This window comes from Triturus cristatus, chromosome 1_1 (assembly GCF_964204655.1).
Source record: "Triturus cristatus chromosome 1_1, aTriCri1.1, whole genome shotgun sequence".
Lineage (NCBI taxonomy): Eukaryota > Metazoa > Chordata > Amphibia > Caudata > Salamandridae > Triturus > Triturus cristatus.
The window spans coordinates 850554436-850579704 of NC_140579.1; positions in this window are offsets into that span (position 1 = coordinate 850554436).

Consider the following 25269-nt stretch of genomic DNA (forward strand, 5'->3'; position numbering starts at 1 on the left):
CACTTTTTGCTTTTGCTTTACTGGTTTTCGACTTAGATGTGGCTGTGGGCCTGCTAATCAGACCCACAGCCCTGCTGTTCTCTCTCTAAATTAATACTATGCACTTTAGGTGCATAACCCATTAGGATAGGATCACCTTATTGGCCCCTGTACAGTGTACCTTAGGTACCCAGGGCATAGGTGTACCCTAGGCCTACCAGGGGCTGCAGCATGTATTATGCCACCCCTGGCCTGGCCTTCCATTATGACACAACTGGCTGATCACTCAGCTGGGGCAAGGTCGTGTAATCACCCCTTGCTTAGGTGTAGTATTCCTATACCTATCTTATATATAGACACATGTGTACCTATCAGCCACTCCTATGGCAGGCCTTAACAATCCTGAAGGCAGAGTGCTTGGTAACATGTGAGATGGTGCTCTAGCATGAGCTGAGCCTGTCTGCAGCTTTCGGAACCATGTCCTTATAGCTGTTCTATGATATAGCCTACCATATACTCTTAAAGTGCCTTATAATCTTAAACGGTTATGGTGACTATGGTTTGGCTTTATCAAAACATGTCGTGTAAGGTGTCTAACACTTTGGAATAATACCCCTATCCCATTTCTGGGGATGAGGATATTATCCCTCCCTTCTAGAGGGAGAAGACATGTTGAAACCTACTTACCTGGTTAAAGTTAACCAGAGGAGCCCCAGCATCACAAAATGGATGCTGCTGCCACGACACAAGTCTGACCTCCTGCTGCTGGGAGTGATCCCGGCACGGGAGGCTTGGACAATAGGTTTCCTGCCTTGGGAGGTGCGAGCACCACCCCAGACAGGCCTTAGTGTATTGGGGCAGGGAGGGATGAAAGAAACGAGACACTGCCTGGGGCACACAAGGTGTCCCATGCATAGTCCAGTTCAAACCGGTGCTGGGGCACTCCAGCCCCAGGCCTGGCGCGAAACTGGACAAAGGGAAGGGGGTGTAACCACCCCCCTCCCAGGTCCCACCCATAAGGCGTGACCTAGCAGGCAACCCAGCCCCCCAGATTAGTATAAGAGTGGTAGCTGGGCCCCAGGAGATTAGATTATCCTGAAGCTGCAACTTGAACAGAAACTCTGGACCTTCGACATTCGACAAAAGAAGAAGACTGAAGAATCTACCTTGTGGCCAAGGAGTGGCTACCCTGTGCAAACAGGCACCATCAAGAGACTTACCCTTTGCTTTGCTGAAGTTCTTTGAGGGACCGACTGCAGAGCCCGACCAGAGCCTTGACTTCCAGACTTCTCCGACCCTGATCCACAGCCGAGCTGAGATCCGTGGAGGCGACGAGAGACGTGGGACCGGCTACCTGGGAAAAGTGGCGAGTATCTTCCAGCGCAGCTTCTGAGGCACCCTCGAAGTTGTGCACTGGGGATTGAGAAGCCCCAACCCCAAGCACCATCTGCACCGAAGATCAGCCCCCCACACTCCACAAGTCCTGCGTGGGGCCCTTCTACATTTTCCTGCTTGCCGCATCTGTCCGTTTGCTTGCCCGTTGGCTAGCGGCCTTTGCGACGACACACCTTTGAACTTCCACTGCTGGTTTGGCTCCTCCAGACTGGCTCCTGCTCCTCTGCAAAAGAGAAGCACCCCAGACCTTCCTGGTCTGCACCAGAAGCAAGTCCTCCATTCTTCGTGAGTTCCGCTTGCCAAGGCTTGGTGAGTCCTAGTTCGACTTCGACGCCGCCGACAGCAAGAGCCTTCATGGGACAGCTCGCCTCCTGGTCCTGGTCATCCTCGACATCTCCTGGTACCCGTGGCTGCTGCGACAAGCTTCACCTCTTCACCTGCAATCTCCCGACATCGCCTGGTTCCTTCCTGGTTCCACGTGGTCACTGGCTAGTGACCCTGACTCTGTCCCTTCTGCTTGCAGGTATCCTTCCTTCTTGATCCCGGCCTTGGGATCCACCGGACACTCTTTACTGACTGCCTGTCAGCAACTTTCCTTCAGGCATCCATAGAAGTCTACGACGAAACCCGACGCAAGTTCACACCTATGCACCCGCACGCAGCCCGTGGGCTTGGTAACTTGGGTACTTTGGTGCTCACAAGGGTATTGACTATCCTAGGGTCTAGTTTCCGAATCTCGACTTTCTAGCTATACCAGAAGTGTCCTAAAACTGCTTATTTCAGAACTGTACTATTTCTATCGATTATACGCATTACGCGTGAGTGTTTCCACTCTGCACCTGAATCCCGTGGGCCTCCCACTTCCTAACTTTGTGTAGTGTAGTGTAGCCCCAGCGATTCCCTAGGCCTAGGCCTATCCTATTTCCGTGACAGTGGTCCTTATACCACTTCTTTAGTATATGGTTTGCGTGGCCCCTAGGGCCTAACTGTATTACTTACCTGTGTGACTTAATGTATGCTTAAATAAGACTGTGTTGTACTTACCTCGAATCTCATTAAGAGTGCTGAGGGTTTGCCTAGAATAAATACACTTTATTTTATATATATATCTGTTGTGGTGTCCTTTCATTTGGTATTCAAGGGATTACATATGGTATAACAGCTGGCTTCACATGCCATTCAGAGTTTAGCCTAAGACTGCTCTTGTCCATGCTACCACTAGGATAGCTGGTCTATAAGGTTGACTTTACAACCAATCACCATAAGGGTTGTTTGGACTGATATAAGGTGTACACTAGAACTAGTGACATCATACATCAGGCCAACTTCTCACATTGGTGAGCAGCGGTTGGGATCTGAGCTTGCTGTTGTAATACCATTGTAATCTTGAGATACTAAATTGAAAGATCACACAGATATTGTTTAGGTACATATAACATAGATTATAAATACTTAAGTCCTACTGGACTTAGTTGTTGTAGGTTGAAGGGCCTAGCACACCCTGACTACAACTACTAGAGAGGTTTAGTAGATGCAACTAGTGTAGGTAGGTGCACACACCACACCCTCACTAGATCATGTCTCTGGGAGGAGATCAAGTAGATTCTCTCTCAGGAGGGCTAGGTCTTAGAAAGATCCCCTCTAGATATGATACCCTAACTTTTCAGGAGATGAGACAATTGTGTACCTCCAGAAAGTTGAAACAGGGTGCAAACCCTACCCTCATTCAGCTAGTAGAGATCCTAGAGGAGTATGATGCTCTTAGGGCCTCCCAGGTTGGTACCCTAGGTACAGGTGAGGGTCTACTCGCTACAGATGAGTCAGATGGGACTTCAGATGAGGAGGTAGACAGCCAGGTCAAAGTTAGAAGACTTAGCCAGGCTAACCTAAGCTTACATGGGAGTCTGCATGGGGTCCCCCCATACAGACCCACAAGTGGGCTTAACCAGAGAATCAGGAGAGACAGATCCCCTTCAAGGGAATCCATCCACTCCCATGTCTCTAGCATCTCTAATGCCTCTTCTCACAGGGGAATGACTTCCCCCCCCCAGAGAAAGGAGCATGAAGCCAGAATGAGGGAAGCTAATCTAAGGATTGAGAGGGAAGAACTTGCCCTTGCCAAGGAGAAGCTTGCTCTGGCCAGAGAGCAGAAGTTAAGTGGGTTAGAACCCACTGGTGGCAGCAATATCCCTAAGGATAGAGACAGGACCTATGATAATAGAAACCTGAGCAAGATTGTCCCTCCCTACAAGTGTGGGGATGACATCCACAAATGGATAACTGCTTTGGAGAGGGCTTGCAAAGTACAGCAGGTACCCCAAAGTCAGTGGGCAGCTATCTTGTGGCTCTCCTTCTCTGAGAAAGGTAGAGACAAGCTCCTCACAGTTAGTGATGAGGATGCAGACAATTACACTGTCCTGAAGAGTGCTCTAATTGATGGGTTTGGCCTAACCACTGAACAATACAGGTTGTTGTTCAGGGATACCCAGAAGACACAGACTCAGGACTGGACTGACTTTGTAGATTGTGCCACTAAGGCTCTGGAAGGCTGGCTAGTGGGAAGTAAGGTTAAGGACTATACAGGATTGTATAATTTGATCATGAGAGAACAAATCATTAACTACTGTCAAAACCAGCTGCTGCATCAACACCTGATTGATTCTGATCTGATTTCTCCCCAAGAATTGGGAAAGAAGGCAGATAGATGGGTCAGGACTAGAGTTAAGCAGAAAAACCAGAACCAGGGCGGTGATCAGAAAAAGGCAGACCAGAAGGGTAATGATCAGAAACAAAAAGACCAGAAGTCTTCACCAGGCCCCCAAAAGGCACAGGGGGAGGGTGGTCCCAAAAAGGATAAAAAGAAAGATGGCCAAAAGAAACCATGGTGCAACTATTGTAAGTCCAACTCACATTGGTTTAGTGAGTGCACCAAAAAGGATAAGCCCCCAGCCACCATTGCCCCTAAGGCAACTGTACCCCCTAGTTCAGCTGTAAGTGATGGTTCCCAGCAAAAGGGTGTAGTAGGGTTAACCCTGGGAACTGAGGAGGATTCTGGCCTAGTCAGAATACCTACTCAGGCTGTTCTGATCTGTGATGGGGACATAGCTTTGTCCTCTACTATAGGCCCCAGTAACCTGGGCAAGTACAGACAGACTCCTTTTATCAACCAAAGAATGGGTCAGGCCTACAGGGACACTGGGGCTAGTGTCACAATGGTGACACCTGCCTTTGTGGACCCTGGACAGATCATACTAGGTGAGAACTACCTAGTGACCAACGCTAGCAATGCGACTAACTCCCATAGTGTGGCAATTGTTAACCTCTCCTGGGGAGGGGTAACTGGCCTCAAGAAAGTTGTTGTTAGTTCAGACCTTCCTGTAGAGTGTTTACTGGGCAATGATCTTGAAACTTCAGTTTGGTCTGAAGTGGAGTATAGGACCCATGCAGAAATGCTGGGGATAGATGCACATGTCCTTGCTGTGACCACGTCACAGGCCAAAAAGTGCACCACTGAACAAGTGCTGGATCCTGGAACTATGGACCAGTCACAACCCAAGAGAAAGAGCAGTAGGGTAAAGGCTGTGCCTTCCCCCCTGCCTCAGGTAGTGGATCAGCCCTCACAGGAGCATGATTCTGAGAGCCCTGAAGGAACTGTCCTAGAAGAACTTGAACCTGATCAGGTTGAGTTTCTTGGGACAGGGGGACCTTCAAGGGCAGATCTGAGGCAGGCACAATTAGACTGCCCCTCTCTTGAACCCCTCAGACAGCAGGCTGCTGCTGAGGCTGCAGGGAATGCTCAAGGTACCCATAGAGTGTATTGGGATAAAGGGCTGCTGTATTCAGAGGCTAGAGACCCCAAGCCTGGTGCATCCAGGAGGTTGGTCATACCACTGAAGTTCAGAGGCTTCCTTCTTACCTTGGCCCATGATATTCCCCTTGCAGGACACTTAGGCCAGAACAAGACTTGGGACAGGTTTGTCCCTCACTTTCACTGGCCCCATATGTCAGAAGATATCAAGGAGTTTTGTCGCTCCTGTGTCACCTGCCAAGCCAGTGGCAAATCAGGTGGCACCACAAAGGCCCCCCTCATACCACTACCTGTGGTGGGGGTTCCCTTTGAAAGAGTGGGCATAGATATTGTAGGACCAATGGACCCACAAACAGCATCTGGGCACAGATTCATACTGGTGATAGTGGACCATGCCACCAGGTATCCAGAGGCTATTCCCCTGAGGACCACAACAGCTCCTGTTGTGGCAAGGGCCCTACTTGGAGTATTCTCCAGAGTGGGCTTACCAAAGGAGGTCATTTCTGACAGAGGTGCCAACTTCATGTCAGGATATTTGACTGCAATGTGGAAGGAGTGGGGTGTGAACTACAAGTTCACCACACCCTATCACCCACAGTGCAATGGGCTTGTTGAGAGATTCAACAAGACCCTAAAGGGAATGATAAAAGGTTTACCAGACAAGCTTAGGCAAAGATGGGACATCCTTATACCCTGCCTTCTGTTTGCTTACAGAGAGGTCCCACAAAAGGGGGTTGGCTACAGCCCTTTTGAGCTTTTGTTTGGGCATCCTGTAAGAGGACCCCTATGTTTAGTAAGGTAAGGATGGGAGAGACCTCTCAGACAACCCAAACTTGATATAGTGGATTATGTACTTGGTCTCCGCTCCAGGATGGCAGAGTATATGAAGAAGGCTTCTAAAAACCTTGAGGCAAGCCAAGAACTGCAAAAAGCTTGGCATGACCAAAAGGCTGTGCTGACTGTTTACCAGCCAGGGCAGAAAGTGTGGGTGTTGGAGCCAGTGGCCCCAGCAGCACTCCAAGACAAATGGTCTGGACCCCACACTATTGTTGAGAAAAAGGGAGAAGTCACCTACTTGGTGGACCTTGGGACTCCCAGAAGCCCCCACAGGGTGCTTCATGTCAACAGTTTGAAGGCATATGTTGACAGGGCAGACATGGGCTTACTCATGGCTACAGATGAGGGGCAGGAGGAAGAGAGTGACCCTCTCCCAGACCTGTTGACTCAGAACCCTGATGATGGCTCAGTTGATGGTGTGGTCTTTTCTGACAGCCTCACTGTCCATCAGCAACAGGACTGCAGACAAGTTCTGCAATCCTACAGACATATGTTCTCTCTGACCCCAAGTCAGACAAACTGGTGCACCCATGAGGTGGACACTGGTGACAGTCTGCCTGTGAAGAGTAAAATCTACAGGCAACCTGACCATGTCAGGGACTGCATAAAAGTTGAGGTACAAAAGATGTTGGCGCTGGGAGTCATTGAACCTTCAGAGAGCCCTTGGGCTAGTCCTGTAGTTCTTGTGCCAAAACCTCACACCCAAGATGGTAAGAGAGAGATGAGGTTTTGCGTGGACTACAGAGGTCTCAATGCTGTCACTAGGACAGATGCCCACCCAATACCTAGGGCAGATGAGCTAATTGACAGATTGGCAGCTGCCAAGTTTTTGAGTACATTTGACCTGACAGCAGACTACTGGCAAATCAGACTAGCTGAGAATGCAAAGGACAAAACTGCTTTCTCGACCCCAGGAGGACATTATCAATTTGTGGTAATGCCCTTTGGTTTGAAGAATGCACCTGCCACTTTCCAAAGGTTGGTGAATCAAGTCCTTACTGGGTTGGATGACTACTGTGCAGCTTATCTTGATGATATTGCTGTCTTTAGCTCCACCTGGGAGGATCACCTGGTCCACCTGAGGAATGTTTTAGAGGCCCTGCAAAAGGCAGGCCTCACTATCAAGGCCACTAAGTGCCAGATAGGGCAGAGCAAGGTTGTATACCTGGGCCACCTAGTCGGTGGGGGTCAGGTTCAACCACTGGAGAGCAAGATCCAGACCATAAAGGACTGGACTCCTCCAACTACCCAGACTCAGGTCAGAGCTTTCTTGGGCCTGACTGGGTACTACAGAAAGTTTAAGAACTATGGGTCCATTGTGACACCACTTAATGACTTGACCTCTAAGAAGATGCCAAAGAAAGTTCAGTGGACAGTGAGCTGTCAAAAAGCATTTGATGACCTGAAGCAGGCCATGTGCAGTGCACCTATTCTGAAAAGTCCAGACTACTCCAAAGAGTTTATTGTCCAGACAGATGCTTCTGAGTTGGGTGTGGGAGCTGTTCTGTCACAACTTAATATAGATGGTCAAGACCAGCCCATTGCTTTTATAAGTAGAAGGCTGACCCCTAGAGAGAAACGTTGGTCAGCTATTGAGAGGGAGGCCTTTGCTGTGGTTTGGGCCCTGAAGAAGCTGAGGCCATACTTGTTTGGCACTCACTTCAAGATTCAGACAGACCATAAGCCCCTCTTGTGGCTAAATCAGATGAAGGGTGAAAATCCCAAACTTCTTAGGTGGTCCATTTCCCTACAGGGGATGGACTTCACAGTGGAACATAGACCTGGGACTGACCATGCCAATGCAGATGGACTCTCCAGATATTTCCACTTAGAACATGAAGACTCAACTGGTCAAGGTTAGTTTAATGTCCCTAAGTTTGGGGGGGGGGGGTTGTGTAAGAGAGTAGGGTCTGCTTTCTATGTTCACCCCCACTTTTTGCTTTTGCTTTACTGGTTTTCGACTTAGATGTGGCTGTGGGCCTGCTAATCAGACCCACAGCCCTGCTGTTCTCTCTCTAAATTAATACTATGCACTTTAGGTGCATAACCCATTTGGATAGGATCACCTTATTGGCCCCTGTACAGTGTACCTTAGGTACCCAGGGCATAGGTGTACCCTAGGCCTACCAGGGGCTGCAGCATGTATTATGCCACCCCTGGCCTGGCCTTCCATTATGACACAACTGGCTGATCACTCAGCTGGGGCAAGGTCGTGTAATCACCCCTTGCTTAGGTGTAGTATTCCTATACCTATCTTTTATATAGACACATGTGTACCTATCAGCCACTCCTATGGCAGGCCTTAACAATCCTGGAGGCAGAGTGCTTGGTAACATGTGAGATGGTGCTGTAGCATGAGCTGAGCCTGTCTGCAGCTTTCGGAACCATGTCCTTATAGCTGTTCTATGATATAGCCTACCATATACTCTTAAAGTGCCTTATAATCTTAAACGGTTATGGTAACTATGGTTTGGCTTTATCAAAACATGTCGTGTAAGGTGTCTAACACTTTGGAATAATACCCCCATCCCATTTCTGGGGATGAGGATATTATCCCTCCCTTCTAGAGGGAGAAGACATGTTGAAACCTACTTACCTGGTTAAAGTTAACCAGAGCCCCAGCATCACAAAATGGATGCTGCTGCCACAGACACAAGTCTGACCTCCTGCTGCTGGGAGTGATCCCGGCACTGGAGGCTTGGACAATAGGTTTCCTGCCTTGGGAGGTGCGAGCACCACCCCAGACAGGCCTTAGTGTATTGGGGCAGAGAGGGATGAAAGAAACGAGACACTGCCTGGGGCACACAAGGTGTCCCATGCATATTCCAGTTCAAACTGGTGCTGGGGCACTCCAGCCCCAGTCCTGGCGCGAAACTGGACAAAGGGAAGGGGGTGTAACCACCCCCCTCCCAGGTCCTACCCATAAGGCGTGACCTAGCAGGCAACCCAGACCCCCAGATTAGTATAAGAGTGGTAGCTGGGCCCCAGGAGATTAGATTATCCTGAACCTGCAACTTGAACAGAAACTCTGGACCTTCGACATTCGACGAAAGAAGAAGACTGAAGAATCTCCCTTGTGGCCAAGGAGTGGCTACCCTGTGCAAACAGGCACCATCAAGAGACTACCCTTTGCTTTGCTGAAGTTCTACGAGGGAGAGACTGCAGAGCCCGACCAGAGCCTTGACTTCCAGACTTCTCCGACCCTGATCCACATCCACAGCCGAGCTGAGATCCGTGGAGGCGAAGAGAGACGTGGGACCGGCTACCTGGGAAAAGTGGCGAGTATCTTCCAGCGCAGCTTCTGAGGCACCCTCGAAGTTGTGCACCGGGGATTGAGAAGCCCCAACCCCAAGCACCATCTGCACCGAAGATCAGCCCCCCACACTCCACGAGTCCTGCGTGGGGCCCTTCTGCATTTTCCTGCTTGCCGCATCTGTCCGGTTGCATGCCCGTTGGCTAGCGGCCTTTGCGACGACACACCTTTGAACTTCCACTGCTGGTTTGGCTCCTCCAGACTGGCTCCTGCTCCTCTGCAAAAGAGAAGCACCCCAGACCTTCCTGGTCTGCACCAGAAGCAAGTCCTCCATTCTTCGTGGGTTCCGCTTGCCAAGGCTTGGTGAGTCCTAGTTCGACTTTGACGCCGCCGACAGCAAGAGCCTTCGTGGGACAGCTCACCTCCTGGTTCTGGCCGTCCTCGACGTCTCCTGGTACCCGTGGCTGCTGCGACAAGCTTCACCTCTTCACCTGCAATCTCCCGACATCGCCTGGTTCCTTCCTGGTTCCATGTGGTCACTGGCTAGAGACCCTGACTCTGTCCCTTCTGCTTGCAGGTATCCTTCCTTCTTGATCCCGGCCTTGGGATCCACCGGACACTCTTCACTGACTGCCTGTCAGCAACTTTCCTTCAGGCATCCATAGAAGTCCACGACGAAACCCGACGCAAGTTCACACCTATGCACCCACAGCCCGTGGGCTAGGTAACTTGGGACTTCGGTGCTCACAAGGTTATTAACTATCCTAGGGTCTAGTTTCCGAGTCTCGACTTTCTAGCTATACCAGAAGTGTCCTAAAACTGCTTATTTCAGAACTGTACTATTTCTATCGATTATACGCATTACGCGTGAGTGTTTCCACTCTGCACCTGAATCCCGTGGGCCTCCCACTTCCTAACTTTGTGTAGTGTAGTGTAGCCCCAGCGATTCCCTAGGCCTAGGCCTATCCTATTTCTGTGACAGTGGTCCTTATACCACTTCTTTAGTATATGGTTTGCGTGGCCCCTAGGGCCTAACTGTATTACTTACCTGTGTGACTTAATGTATGCTTAAATAAGACTATGTTGTACTTACCTCGAATCTCATAAAGAGTGCTGAGGGTTTGACTAGAATAAATACACTTTATTTTATATATATATATCTGTTGTGGTGTCCTTTCATTTGGTATTCAAGGGATTACATATGGTATAACAGCTGGCTTCACATGCCATACAGAGTTTAGCCTAAGACTGCTCTTGTCCATGCTACCACTAGGATAGCTGGTCTATAAGGTTGACTTTACAACCAATCACCATAAGGGTTGTTTAGACTGATATAAGGTGTACACTAGAACTAGTGACATCATACATCAGGCCAACTTCTCACAGAACGGACCTCCGGTTACACTTTCACACCCATGGGCAGCTCACCAACCTGCCTGAAGCCTAGTAATTATTATTATTAGTTCAATTTGTAACACGCATGGCAGCCCCAGCAACGGGGCGTCCCAGCGCGACCCTGACCAGGACAAGTCACCATCGACAGACACAACAAGGCCACACAGTCTATAAAGACTTAGCAGGACCAAAGAACAACCAAGTCTTTATCGTTTTACGAAAAGGAAAATGCTGTTGAATAGATCTGATAGAAAAAGGTAGAGAGTTCCAAAGTTTGGCAGCGAGGTTCCGAAAGGAGCGACCTCCAGCTCTGGCCTTTTGGATGCGGGGGACACAGACCAAAGCACAGCCCGTCGATCTCAGCGAGCGGCTAGGGGTGTAAGTCGTTAAGAGATTGGCCAGGCTCAGAGGGGCCTGGCCCGATAAGATTTTGTGGGGCATGCAGAGAGCCTTAAACTGGACACGTTTTTCCACAGGGAGCCAGTGCAATTTAGGGAACAAGGCCGACACTGAACTAGACCTAGGAAGTCCTACCAGCAATCGCGCTGCAGCGTTCTGAACCCGCTGCAGACGTTGAATGCTGGTTCTGTTGGCGCCCAAATAGAGCACGTTCCCATAGTCCAGCCTGGACAAGATTAAGGCCTGGACTATGGTCCGACGTACTTTAGGCGGAAAAAAGCCAATCACGGGTCTTAGGCCACGAAGGAGCCCAAAACACACCCCAGCCACAGTCTTGGATTGCGCATCAAAAGTCAAACCTTGGTCGAACCATATCCCAAGGTTTTTTACGACTTTCTTAGGAGAGGGTGCAGGTTTTAAGACGTTCCAGCCAGCAACGTTCGGACCATATATCTTGGTCCTTCCCGAGCAATAAAATATCGGATTTGCTGGCGTTAAGCTGCAAAAAGTTACTCGCCATCCAGTCCGCCAATGCTAAGAGATCCTCCTTACATTTTTTTAAGTTGTCATTGCAATTCTTAGAGAAGGAGATCAGCAGCTGGGTATCATCAGCATATAACACCAATGCAAGACCTTTGCTCTTAACTACCGCAGCCAGGGGGCGAACATAGAGATTAAACAGGAGCGGACTAAGAACTGAGCCCTGCGGTACACCCTGAGGCAGGGCATACTCCTGGGAGGAAAACGGAGGCATAGACACTTGAAACGACCTATCATTCAGAAAGGAGCGAAACCAGTCTAAGGCCTCACCTTCGACACCAATTTCCTGCAAGCGAGTAAGTAAAATCGCATGAGAAATGGTGTCGAAGGCGGCACTAAGGTCCAATAGGACCAGAGCCACTGAATCACCCCTATCCAGACTGTCCTTGATAGCCTCCGAAACTGCTAACAGTGCAGACTCAGTCCCATGATGCTCACGGAACCCATGTTGCGAAGGGTCAAGGATGGCATTGTGAGCTATATACTCCGAAAGAACAGCATTAACATGGGACTCAGTCACCTTGGCCAGGAAGGGAAGAAGGGAAATGGGTCTGTAGTTAGCCGGTTCCAGAGGGTCCAGGGAAGGCTTCTTCAGCAGTGGCATAACTTTAGCATGTTTCTACGCTCTGGGAACCACTGCAGAGGAAAGACATAAGTTTACCAATCCCCGAGTACATGGAGAAATCACAGAAAGGAGTTGGCAAAATAGAGCAGGAGTGAGAGGGTCAACTGGGGATCCAGACTTAATCTTCCGACAGAGTACAGTAAACTCATCGGGAGATAAAGATGGAAAAGAAGTTAAGGTGCTACCCACCAGAGGGCCAGAGGTGATAACAGCCTCACTCCCCACACATTGATCCACCAAAGGCAGGTTTAAGTAGATCTGCTCGACCTTGGCCAAGAAATGGTCGGCCAACTCACTACACTGCTGGTTAGAAGCAATCGGAGAAGCGACCACAGATCCAGCAGTTCTCATGCTCTTAAGTAGGGCAAATACCGACTTGGAAGGGTTAGAGCTGGCCACGATTTCCTTTGCCACATACTCAGTCCGAGCCTTTCTAATAAGACGATGATATTGTTTTATGGCGGCCCAGTATTCCCGCTTAGCTGAGTCGTCATAAAAACGTCTCCAGACATGTTCCAGATGTTTACAGCCCTTTTTGGCTAAAACGAGAGAGGCGTCAAACCAGGAATTCAAGGACCCTCTGCTTTTTACTCCCAGACGAGCTGGTATACAGGTGTCTAAGCTATGGCCAACCCATTCGTGGAAGCAAGAGATTGAAGCCTCCAAATCGCAAGGCATTGGGGGCCTACTCTCTGCCAAACAGGCCGACAGTTGGCCAAGATCTAGTTTGTGCCAAGGACGCTTCATTATGGGGGCTGGGCGAGAGGGGACTACTTTCCCCTGCAGTTGTAAGGAAAAAGAGACCAAATAATGATCCGACCAAGCCAGAGGAACTGGGGAAACGACTTGTATAGATTGCAGATTTGAAAAAATAGGGTCTAACAAGTGCCCTGCCTCATGAGTACTCTCGATAACACATTGAGCCTGCTGAAAAGCCTCCATATCTGCCAGAATTTTGAGATCTCCGCTTTCTCGTGCAACTCAAGGTGGAGATTAAGATCTCCCACTATGGTAAAGTTTGCTGCCCTACCAGCGTAGAGAGCAATCTTAGTTAGAAAATCCTCCTTAAAACAAGTCGCAGGCCCCGGAGGGCGGTAAACTAAAAGACCTGACATGGTAAAATTAGGGGTCAACATAACTTTAAACATAGCACTTTCACAGCCCATGATAGAATCTTTTATAAAGCTGCAACTATAGACATCTTTAATAATTATGGCGATGCCACCGCCACGCCCCCCCCTCTCTGTTGACAGTCTTCAACACATAGCCCTGAGGAAGGGCGAGCCAAGGTACAGCTACTGAGTCCTGGGAAAGCCAGGTCTCAGTTAAAAATACTGCATCAAGGGCCTCCTCATAAAGTAAATCAAACACCTCCGCATGATGCTTCATAAGAGACCTGCAGTTAAGGCTGAGAAACTTAAAATCCGTAACCACAGGAGCAGAAGGCATTCTGTCCAGACCAGCTAACTGAAACATACAAAATTTGCACTTAAAAGGAGCAGCCTAGGGCGTCCAGCGGATCGTAGAGCACTGTACCTCCAGCCCCAGCAGCTCCGCACGCGAGTAACTAAAGTGCTCGGTGGAAATTTGAGCATGATGCCTGGCGACTAGCGACGGCCGAGCGCGGACGGGCGCAGACGGGCTTGCCTTAGGCGCGCCTTCAGCGTGCCAGCGTCGCGCACGCTCCGCGTGCCGACATATAAAGTGCACCAAACAAGATGACTAGTGCACCGACACACACCCACCCAAGATGGCGCCTGAGCTCCTCCACACCCCTCCTCCACCAACAATGTCAACTCGCCGCAATGCCTCCCTCCAAAATCAGGCGAAACAATGACAATGAGGTAAGAGTGAAAATCAGGTTAAAATAAACGATTTTAAATTAAAAACAATCACAGGACACAATAATTAAGCGAGTACCAAAGCGGAAATAGCAGCAGCGATGAAATAAAATGCGCAGCGCACAGCTACAAACTGTCTCCCGGCTCAAGCCTCAGGAGTCAGGGAGCTGCTCGGCCGCCGTAGTGCCGACATATAAAGGGCACCAAACAAGATGACTAGTGCACCGACACACACCCACCCAAGATGGCGCCTGAGCTCCTCCACACCCCTCCTCCACCAACAATGTCAACTCGCCGCAATGCCTCCCTCCAATATCAGGCGAAACAATGACAATGAGGTAAGAGCGAAAATCAGGTTAAAATAAACGATTTTAAATTAAAAACAATCACAGGACACAATAACTAAAAGCGAGTACCAAAGCGGAAATAGCAGCAGCGATTAAATAAAATGCGCAGCGCACAGCTACAAACTGTCTCCCGGCTCAAGCCTCAGGAGTCAGGGGCAGGAAACGGTCTACTCAGCCTGCATGCAACTCGACTGCACGCAGACCAATGGATTACCCAGTGCTCACAACCCTTGTCTATCCATAGATAAGGGGCACAACCCCATAACGGACAAGAACCACGTAACAGCTCTGAGCAAAGCGGATCATGCCGCAGTGACAAGGGCGCAAATCCACCAGTCAAAAGGCCACAGCCATGGCCTACACCTCCAGAACGCGGAGAGCACAGTGCCCGCACCATCGCCTACAAGCCTTCGATCGCAATCAGTTGACCTGCGCCTAGAGTCTCCAGCAGCTGGGGAGCTCACAGCTTCGTTTCTACAAAACCTAGACCAAAAAATCAAGAGAACCTTAGAACTAAGCGCAAACCTGCTGGGGTTCGGGCTACTAGGGCCCCCACGGGTCTCCAACACAAAAGTAGACCACTACACCCTCAATGATAGTGCAGAAGCAGACCTGCGGAAATCACCCACGACCGAGACAAACAGGGCCACCAATAGAGCCCTATTGTGGCAGTCATCTAAGATGGAAGTCCAAATAGATCTCCTGCAATCGATTGCTGAACGACTAGTCAACATAAGCTCCAGGGTGGAAGAACTGGAAAATAGGATCACCCAGTACCTACTCTCCAACCCGGGGAAATGTTCCTGCTCAGTCCTCATGGCAAAAATGGGCGTCTCTTCCCTAGGAGGTCCTAGCAGACATAGTAGAGATAGTCAAAGGAAGCAGGGAAACCCCGACTTCGACCAACACAGATCATAGGGCGTCTGCAAACAGATATTCCCAGGCGGCGAGACAAACAGAAGGAACCCTATCCAGCCCGAAAACAACAGTCGGCTCTACCCAATCTTCATAGCCAAAAACTGGGGCAAGAAGGTCTCTGACATCGTCCCGCTTCCTGGAGACCAGCAAACGCAGCCAAATCTATCAAGCAATTTCAGTGCGATGGGCCAAAAGCCACTTATAAGTTCAGGCCGGCCCACAGGCAATGAATCGACAGCGGGAACAAGCCCTGCACAGGCCGAAAAAACCTCCCAGCAAGCGAGGATCACCACACTGCTGCAGCCGGATGGTTCAAAATTACTCCAGCTAAACCCCGTGCTACAGTCTGGCATTGGGAACATTCAAGGCCTGAGCACGAGGCACGAAGCAGGATTAGCCACAAGCAAACAAGGAAGCACAAACTTTGGATCAACCTCGGCTGTGTATGCCCCAGGAAGGGAAAAAGCGGCCCAAACCTCGGGTACACCAACATTTTTCCATGAGGAAGTCCTCACTCCAAGATTCCACAGCACGGGACAGCACAACATTCTGAACCGGTCCAACATTCTTCGCCTCTTCAAACACCTTGCCACCCTAGACCACATACAAACTGTGGATCTAGAATGGGTGAGATTCCTGAGCATCAAGGGGGACACACATGGCGACTCAACAGTGGTGGGCCTGAAGCAAAAGGAAATACTACAAACCATCCTGAATAATTCCACACAACTCGCCGAGTGGGGCATTGATGTTCAGACCCTGTTGCACCCAAAATATCCACACATCTTAGCACCAGACAATGGGGGAAAGGGACCTTGGTCGGTCCTGCATGGGAGAAACAGCTTAGGATTCCTTGGCAGAAGAGGGCCGGGCTACAAGGACCGCATGGGCATTAGGATTTCATGCCGAAACAACCAACGGGTCATCTGCGCAACCCCTCTCATACTGGACCAAACCGGAACCTCAAGAAGTTCGCAGCAGCATCCCTAACAGCTGCGACACTAGGTCGCGCAGCGGAGAGGCCAGGGGAGGAACACCTTCCATGCAGCAATTAACCATAATCTCATGGAACATCGCAGGAATCAGCAAAATCAGTGAAAATGAAAACTTGAAGCAGTTTCTGGAAACTGGAGACATACTCTGCTTTCAAGAGACTTGGGCATTGTCTAGTACTCCACTGGCAGGGTATCACAAACACTATGTTCCAGCAACAAAAAGGATTCTTTTTGGCCACCCGTCTCGCGGTCTATCAGTCTTCATAAAACATGCAAGTACCCTTGCCGCGACAGATATCAATCTGAACTCATCCGGGTTGCAAGCCCTACAGATCGGAGGCCTGATGCTCAATTCACAGCCAATGCACCTCCTGATAATAAACTGCTATATCAACCCGGCACAGACCACAATGAAAGACCAGATGGAGGCACTGTCATGGAAACTAGATGACCTCTTAACCAAATACAAATCTCATCAGGTTATTCTAGCTGGGGACTTTAACCTGAAGGATCTCAACAAAGCCGAACCCCCACCTCGGGGGTATGGCAGGGCCGCACCCTTCATGACCACCTCAATAATCACAGCCTAACCACAACTCATGCACTGAAAGAAGCATGCTCGAACTCTGGGCATCCACAACCGACCTTCCGGGACATCTCAAGAATCGATTACATCATGGTCAGTGAAGCAAAGGCAGCTAGCTTGGAAGACTATGTAGCCGAGGATAGAATGGAAAGCGATCACAGGCCACTAAGAGAGGTGTTTCAGCTGGAAGTACCATCAGCCACCATTCTCCAAGCCATCGGAGAGTCAAGAGGGGATGAAAAACCTAGTGTTCTGAGAAAGATTAAATGGTCAGAGAAGACAGGCATTAAGCTCCAAAACTGGTTGGAACAGAAACAGGAAGGGAGCCTATCAACGTTGCTCTCACCCATAAAGGACTGGGAGATCACTGTAGAGGACCTACAAGCGCAGATGGGTCATCCCCAGTCACAATGCCCTAGGCCCAAAGTGCAACCAACTGCTAGAAGCATTTGTCCAACTAAACATATATGTGAAAGTAATCAGCTACTGCGCAAGGTCCTTGCAACAAAGAAGAGAGGGCGCAGACAAACAGAGGGTCCTTCAGTCGCATCACTGAGGGCAGCCCTAAGGAAGAAACTGTGGGAACACAAAAAAGCCTACATAGAGAGGGAATGGCTCAAAGTTTTCTCCCTGCTTAAACAGAAGAACCCATCAGGACTATGGAGACACATAAACCAGATGAGCAGCAGAGGAGTTCTAAGAAAAAATGGAGTAGCAGAGCAAGACTGGCTGGCCCACGTGAAGCATTTATATTCAATCGCCCCTTCAAACAAAGGCAGTTCAGAAGAGACCAGCCACGGGGCGGGTCAACTTCAGCAACTCAGTACAAAGCAAGGAGAAACAACTTCCAGCCCTGGCATCTCCCCTGTGGGTCAGAGAGACCAGGCCGAGATGCACTGTAAACCGCCAGCCCAGATAAACCCTCAAATGGTCATTAAGATCCTCAAGAACATGAAGAACCCCCGGGCCCAATGGGATACCCAGACCGGTCTTCAAAAAGGCCCCCTATTTCTGGGCAACAATTTTCACTCCTCTCAATAACTATACTTTTTTGACAGCTAAAACCCCTGACTCTTGGAGGGGCTCCATATTGGTCCCTATTTTCAAAAAAGGGGTCCGGTTAAAACCATCAAATTGCAGGCTCATAGCCTTGCTCGATCTCGAAGGCAAAGCATATGCCTGCCTTCTACTGAAGGACCTGGGGACTTGGGCCGAAGAAAAAAGCATTATTCCCTTCTATCAGACCGGCTTCAGGTCACAGTCATCGACCATGGATAATGTACTGGCGCTAGCGCACCTATCAACACAAGCAACAAAGAAAAACAAGCATTGAAAATCCAATAGGTCTCGTCTTTGATTAAGTTAAAGCAATTTGCTTTGCTAATGGTATTGTATAGCAAAGCAAATGGCTTTAACTTAATGAAAGGCAAGACCTATTGCATTTTTAATGCTTGTTCTATTCGTCTAACTCTCCCATGTCCTCTCCCCCTACAATCCTTGCCAAACATCCTTTCTACCTGGTGGACGTGGTGGTAGACGTGGTGGTTGAGTTGGTGGTGGTGGATGTGATGGTGGATGTGGTGGTGAACGTGGTGGAGTTGGTGGTGGACGTGGTGGTGAACGTGGTGGTGGTGGTGGATGTGGTGGGGGACGTGGTGGACGTGGATGTGGTGGTGGACATGGTAGTGGACGTGGTGGTGGTGGTGGACGTGGTGGTGGTGGATGTGGTGGTGGTGGATGTGGTGGTGGTGGTGGATGTGGTGGTGGTGGACGTGGTAGACCTGGTGGTGGCGGTGGACGTGGTGGTAGTCGTGGACGTGGTGGTGGTGGTGGATGTGGTGGTGGTGGACGTGGTGGTAGTGGATGTGGTGGTGGTGGACATGGTGGTGGACATGGTGGTGGTGGACGTGGTGGTGGACGTGGTGGTGGACGTGGTGGTGGTGAACGTGGTGGTAGTGGACATGGTGGTGGTGGATGTGGTGTGTGGTGGTGGTGGTGGATGTGGTGGTGGTGGTGGACTTGGTAGGGGTGGTGGTGGTAGACGTGGTGGTGGATGTGGTGGTGGACGTGGTGGTGGTGGATATGGTGGTGGTGGACGTGGTGGTGGTGGTGGACGTGGTGGTGGATGTGGTGGTGGTGGTGGACGTGGTGGTGGACGTGGTGGTGGTGGATATGGTGGTGATGGTGGTGGACGTGGTGGTGGTAGACATGGTGGTGGATGTGGTGGACGTGGTGGCGGTGGTGGATGTGGTGGTGGTGGTATACATGGTGGACATGGTGGTGGTGGATGTGGTGGTGGACGTGGTGGTGGTGGATGTGGTGGAGGATGTGGTGATGGTGGACATGTTGGTGGTGTACATGGGGGGGTGGATGTGGTGGTGGTGGATGTGGTGGTGGTGGACGTGGTGGTGGACGTGGTGGTGGACATGGTGGTGGACATGGTGGTGGACATGGTGGTGGACATGGTGGTGGTGCTGGACGTTGTGGTGGTGGGAGTGGTGGTGGATGTGGTGGTGGACATGGTGGTGGTGTGGTGGAGTACGTGGTGGTGGACGTGGTGGTGATTGTGGTGGATATGGTGGTGGTGGACATGGTGGTGGTGGTGTACGTGGTGGTGGTGGACGTGGTGGTGGTGGACGTGGTGGTGGTGGACGTGGTGGTGGTGGTGGTGGACGTGGTGGTGGTGGATGTGGTGGTGGACGTGGTGGTGGTGGACGTGGTGGATGTGGTGGTGGACGTGGTGGTGGCAGACATGGTGGTGAATGTGGTGGTGGACGTGGTGGTGGATGTGGTGGTGGACGTGGTGGACGACGTGGTGGTGGTGGTGGACATGGTGATGGTGGTAGATGTGGTGTTGGTGGACGTGGTGAAGGTGGTAGACTTGGTGGTGATGGTGGACGACTATTGGGTAGGAGGGTGCTGGCAGAATGCGGAAGGAGTGGAGGATCTCAAAGAGGGCATATGGGAGAGCAGAAAGAGGCCAAATATTAGAAACAAAAAACAGCAAGTAGATAGAAAATGAAACAGATTTAACGGGGTGATCCCTTCTTATAGAACATGTGAATGTTCCTTAGCACCCCGTTTTTAGTAAACAGTTGGACCATGGGGAGATGAATTGATCAATCACGTATGGTGATCGCGTGCGATTAATTGATTAATCACGCATGATGATCGAGTTCGGAAGCTGGTGTTGTTCGAGTCACAGTGTTGGCTTACCAATGTGTGATTCTGGGCAAATTAGTTAATCTCCCGTGCCTTCTCAAAGGCAATGTGTTCCCGTGTGAATGTGCTCTTGTGTAATGTAACTGGGTGTCTTGTAAAGGTCTCTACTACTCTTGAGTTCAGTTTGCGCTGTATGAATTTGCTAAACAAACAGCCAGCAGACCTTGTAGAGCAAGAGCCTATTATATCCGTTCATGTAGAGCACGTACAGCAATGAGGGCTCTGTACAGCCCAGTACTGCACAATACACAACAAACAAATATCCGTTCATGTAGGGCATGCACAGCAATGAGGGCTCTGTACAGCCCAGTACTGCATTTAAAATTTAAGGAGCTCCGTTAATAAAAAAAAACACGTTGTGCCTGCAGTGAGAGTGGCTCACAAAGAAAAGAAACAAGATGACGGCCACATCCAGTCCAGCATTCCGCGTCTTGCCCTATGCTCATGATCACAATGGCCGGACATCACGCAGAGTAAAAGGGAAAGAAAACAGCATAAGTAATCAGGAGGCAGTGTGCACACGTCTACAATAACGCTGCTAATGCCTTTGCTGCACATGAAGGCCCGATTCCACTAGGAGAACAAGCACGGTCCCGAAAGTGAAAGAGGACCGCGCTGCAGCCGAAGCATGGGGTTCTCTTGTCTTTATGGGGTTCTGTGTTTCTAATTTTTTTTAAAACACATGGCCCCATAAAGATAAGAAAGTGCTTTGCGACAGCAGCAAAGGAGGCGACCCAGTCCGGCTCGGAGGCCAAAGGGCGTCTACAGAAAACCCTCATTTCCAATGGCAGGCCACCGTTTAGCACCGTTTAGCATAAACAGTGACGCCAGCCAATGGAAATGAGGGGCGGGGCTTAAGGCCCTTTTCTAAAACTCCTTGCTCACAATAAATCTCGCCGAGGCGAGCAGCGCTTTTCGCTGCAACGCCACGCGAGACCTAAAAACCCATCACTCTTCTGCTGCTTCATCGATTATAGCACAGCCTTCAACACTGTTGTACGCAGAAGATTATGGTCGAAATTAGGAAACTGGGGCATCCCAGAAAACCTCCTGAAGGCAATTAGATTGCTATACGAAGACACTTGGGTGCGGGTTAAAACAAGCACCGGCACAGTGATCCCCAAAATAACAACGAACAATGGGCTGAAACAAGGATGCGTGCTGGCCCTCATCCTTTTTTGACCTGTACACTACCGATCTGGGGGTTGCCCTGAAAGGAGCCAGCCTAGTAGCACCAAGACTAGGAAGCGTGAGGCTGCCGGTGCTACAATACGTCGATGACACAGTTATAATGGACCACACGAGGGTGGGCTTACAAAGAGCCCTAAACGCACTGAATCGCTTTAACATCGACCACAACTTGACAGTTAACCAGGGTAAGACCAAGGTCGTCATCTTTGGGAGCTACTATATGAAAAAGAAAGCACAGTGGCTAATAGAAAACCTGCAAATCAACACAGTGGCTTCATATAACTACCTAGGTGTTTGGCTCACGAAACGGGCCAAGGCGACCGTCCACCTGAAACAGCAGTCTTCTAAGGCCAACAAGGTTATATTCCTGCTAAAGCAATTGAGCCAACACCTGATAAGCCCTTCTGCCGCACCAATTTTGACCGCCCTAAAAGCGAAATTGCTGCCAGCCATTAGCTATGGCCACCTGGCCGTCCCTGGGTCACAGGATGCCCTCCTCATCTCAGCCCAAGCCAAAGCATACAAATCAGTTTTCCTCATTCCAAGGTCAGCAAGGAAGGCAAGGCTAAGATTGGAGCTAGGTCTGGCGAGGCCAGACTTGATCTGCCAAAGGGAGATCATAAGGCTATACCTAAAGATTTTAAGGCCCCAGCCAATTCTCTAAGACAACAATTGAGATCTATATGCGAGGGGCCACGCTCGGCCTGGCACATTAGCCTTGGCAAAGCGTTCAACACATTGAAGATCGAGGAAGAGAGTATACCGCTGCTGGAAATTCCATTGAATACCTGGAAAAAAGCTATAAATAAGTGCACGAAACATAATTTGATCATGACCTAAAATCTCTCTGCTCAAGCTCCCACTTACACCCCCTGAACAGCTCTTACACCGTAGGTAAGGCACCTAAGCGAGGCCCTCACACCACAAGCCCGAAGTCAAATTCTTTTCATGAGATTAAGCATACTAGGAATCACCGATTTTAACCCTGCATGGGCCTGCAGGGGGGAATCCACAAACTGCAGACTGTGCTCCTATAAGAGGGAATCTTGGTTGCATCTCCTATGCTGCTGCCCCAATCTCATAAACGATTGTCGGCGACTCCTACGCCCGATTTGTATCACAAACGGTACAAAGTCGTGTAGTGAAGCGTCAGCCTTGTGCTTTTCCACCACAATTACGACGACCCTAGCCAGACTGGGGAAATGTATGCATCACATCAGGATCGCCCTAAAGGCGGCCAATGAACACAATCAAACTATGGTGACGAGCACAGCAAATCCAGGGGAAGAAAGTAGCCTGGCCCCCAACAAACACAGAGGCCTTTTGCCCCCCTACACCTGTCCCATTAAAACTGCGTTATTTTATGGATTTTAACTGAAGTGCTTACAGACTTTTAAAGTAGACTATTTTTACTGATTATTGGGGGCTCTAGGAACTTGCGCAAGGCCACACGACTATGATTACAGGTGCCGTCTGATCGAGCGGGCGCCGGGAGGGGTAGAGGGGGGACGGTTCATCCACCAAACTTCAACTGAAGCTCTACTATTTTTAGTCTGTCTATTTTTCAACTGTTTTTACTGTAATGATTTTAATTAATTGTACAGACAATAAATAAATTCAAATGTATTTACAAGCAATCAGCAAATCACAAAACCCAACAATCCCAAAGGGGTATTTAGAGGATGCTAACTGAATAGTTGTTATGGAGTTTCTAAAAATGTACTTAATAACTGAAGTATTGGGAAAATTGTATATGATCTAATGCCACTCACCAGTAAACGAATAGACTTGCCTTTCTCAGGAAGTAGTTTTGGTGAAAATAAATCAGCACTCTTTTTTAAACTTTACAGAGTGCTTTCTTCACTGTTTGTAGATTAGAAGATAGAAATAATTCGAATTACTGACATCTTTGTTTTGGATTTTAGGGCAGTTTCGTGCTCTAATCTGGCCACGAATGTACAATGTTATTTATTTATTTTAGTTAACTCTTGAGATAGCATGTTTAAGTCAGGTCATAGCAAGCTACAATCAGATTTTGGTGGCAGGAGCAGCACGTTTCATATGAAATCACAACACATTACACAACATAAAAGGTGTATGCACATGCAACACAAGTTAAAGTGTGATGTGTCCAAAAATAAGAGAGTTGGATATGGAAGCTTCAGATTATTATGAAAGAGGATTTTCAACACAATGACATATACTCTGATATAAAGGATGTGCATGCCTGTGGTAACGTGGATGATAAAGAAGAGACATTGTCGTTCATAATGGAAAGATTTTTTAGCATAGAGATAAAGATAACATATTTCAGGGTAGAGGCGCAGTGGAGATATCGATAGCATAAGCCTAATAAACTATTAGGGAACTTGCCATCAATGGACGTTTGAAGGTATGGGGCTGTTAGTTGTCACTGAAGATAAGAGGCCAGTGCTCATGTTGAATGGGAGGGACTATTTAGTAGGTGACTAATGAGGCCTCTCCTGAATACTGGGAGGGAGGGTCTCAAGTCTTATGTGGGTTTCTAGCCATTAATTATCCTTAGCGAATTTACAGCTAATGAAAATTTCAGAGTGGAGGGCTTCTTTCATTTGGGTGCATCAATCTTGATAAAGGAGTTGTCTCACTCTGGAACTATATTTTCACAAGAGAGAGTGAGAGAAGCAGCACAGTTGCAATCTCCCAAATACTATATTATCACTAAAGGCAACTGCTCCCTACTGTTTTCCTTGCGGATCTACAGTTTTTTGGGGCCCAGATATCATCTGGTGTGGTCCTTGGACAGATATTATATCCTGTAAACACTGAGTTTGGTGGAATAGCCAAAGATATTGGAGAAGACGCCTCACTCACTAAATAGTGACATGCTTCATCATAGGCGTCTTTCCATACCCAGGTAAGATGGTACTACCTGGGCGGACTCAACCAAAGCTGTTCTGGAAGTTCTTATATAAAATAATAACTGGTCAAGCAGGGAACCAGATAAGTGATATATTAAAAATACCTACAGGTATACCCACATACTATACTTTATTCCTAGGGTACCTGTGGTATATAAGAACTCCCAGATCAGCTTTGGTGAGTGAGTGAGGCGTGTTCTCCAATATCTTTGGATATTCCACTAAACTAAGTGTTTACAGGATATAATATCTGTCCAAGGACCACCCCCGATGATATCTGGGCCCAAAAAAACTGTAGATCCGCAAGGAAAACAGTAGGGAGCAGTTGCCTTTAGTGATAATATGACTCTGGAACATCCCCGTCTATTTTTCTGTCTTCCATCAAATCATGAAACTACCTGAGGAGTGGTCACATGTACCAATGAGGCGAGAACAATGCGTTTCTCCGAGCTCAAGCAGGCATGAAGGTAAATGCTGATACAGTACAGGCCTTTATGCGCATGTAAGGCGCTGGGCACCCTTCATGTCCATGTAAGGCATTGCTCACTCAATGGATACTGTAGCACTCAAGTGAGGGTGCGCAGGCTGTACCTTGATTGCTGGGCTGCTTCAAGATAATGCTTGTTGAAGGGCCCACTCCGAGTATCCCATGTTCTCCATAGTACTATACTAAGAGGTGCTCATTCTCTCCCCTCATTGAGAGCTCTATAATCCCTAATGGCTACTGTGTTTTCCATCAGTCAGGGAGTTGGATCCATGCTCTGGACATGCTTTGAGATATCCTTTTTTGTGAGATGTATCACAGGAGAGTTTGCTCTAGTGTCTCTGGTGTGCTATGGTGAGCCCTATAGTTGGTCAGAACTCTCTGTGGACATTCAACTAGGTTAAGCAAGTGTACATGTTCCCCTTCTCCATAGCCTGTGCTGTAGCCAACATAAAGTTGTCTTTTACCGACATCTTCTAGAACAACCATTTTGAGATTACAGCAGATTCTCTCAGTGTCTTTCTTACTGTTTCCTTTAAATTCGCTGTAATCGC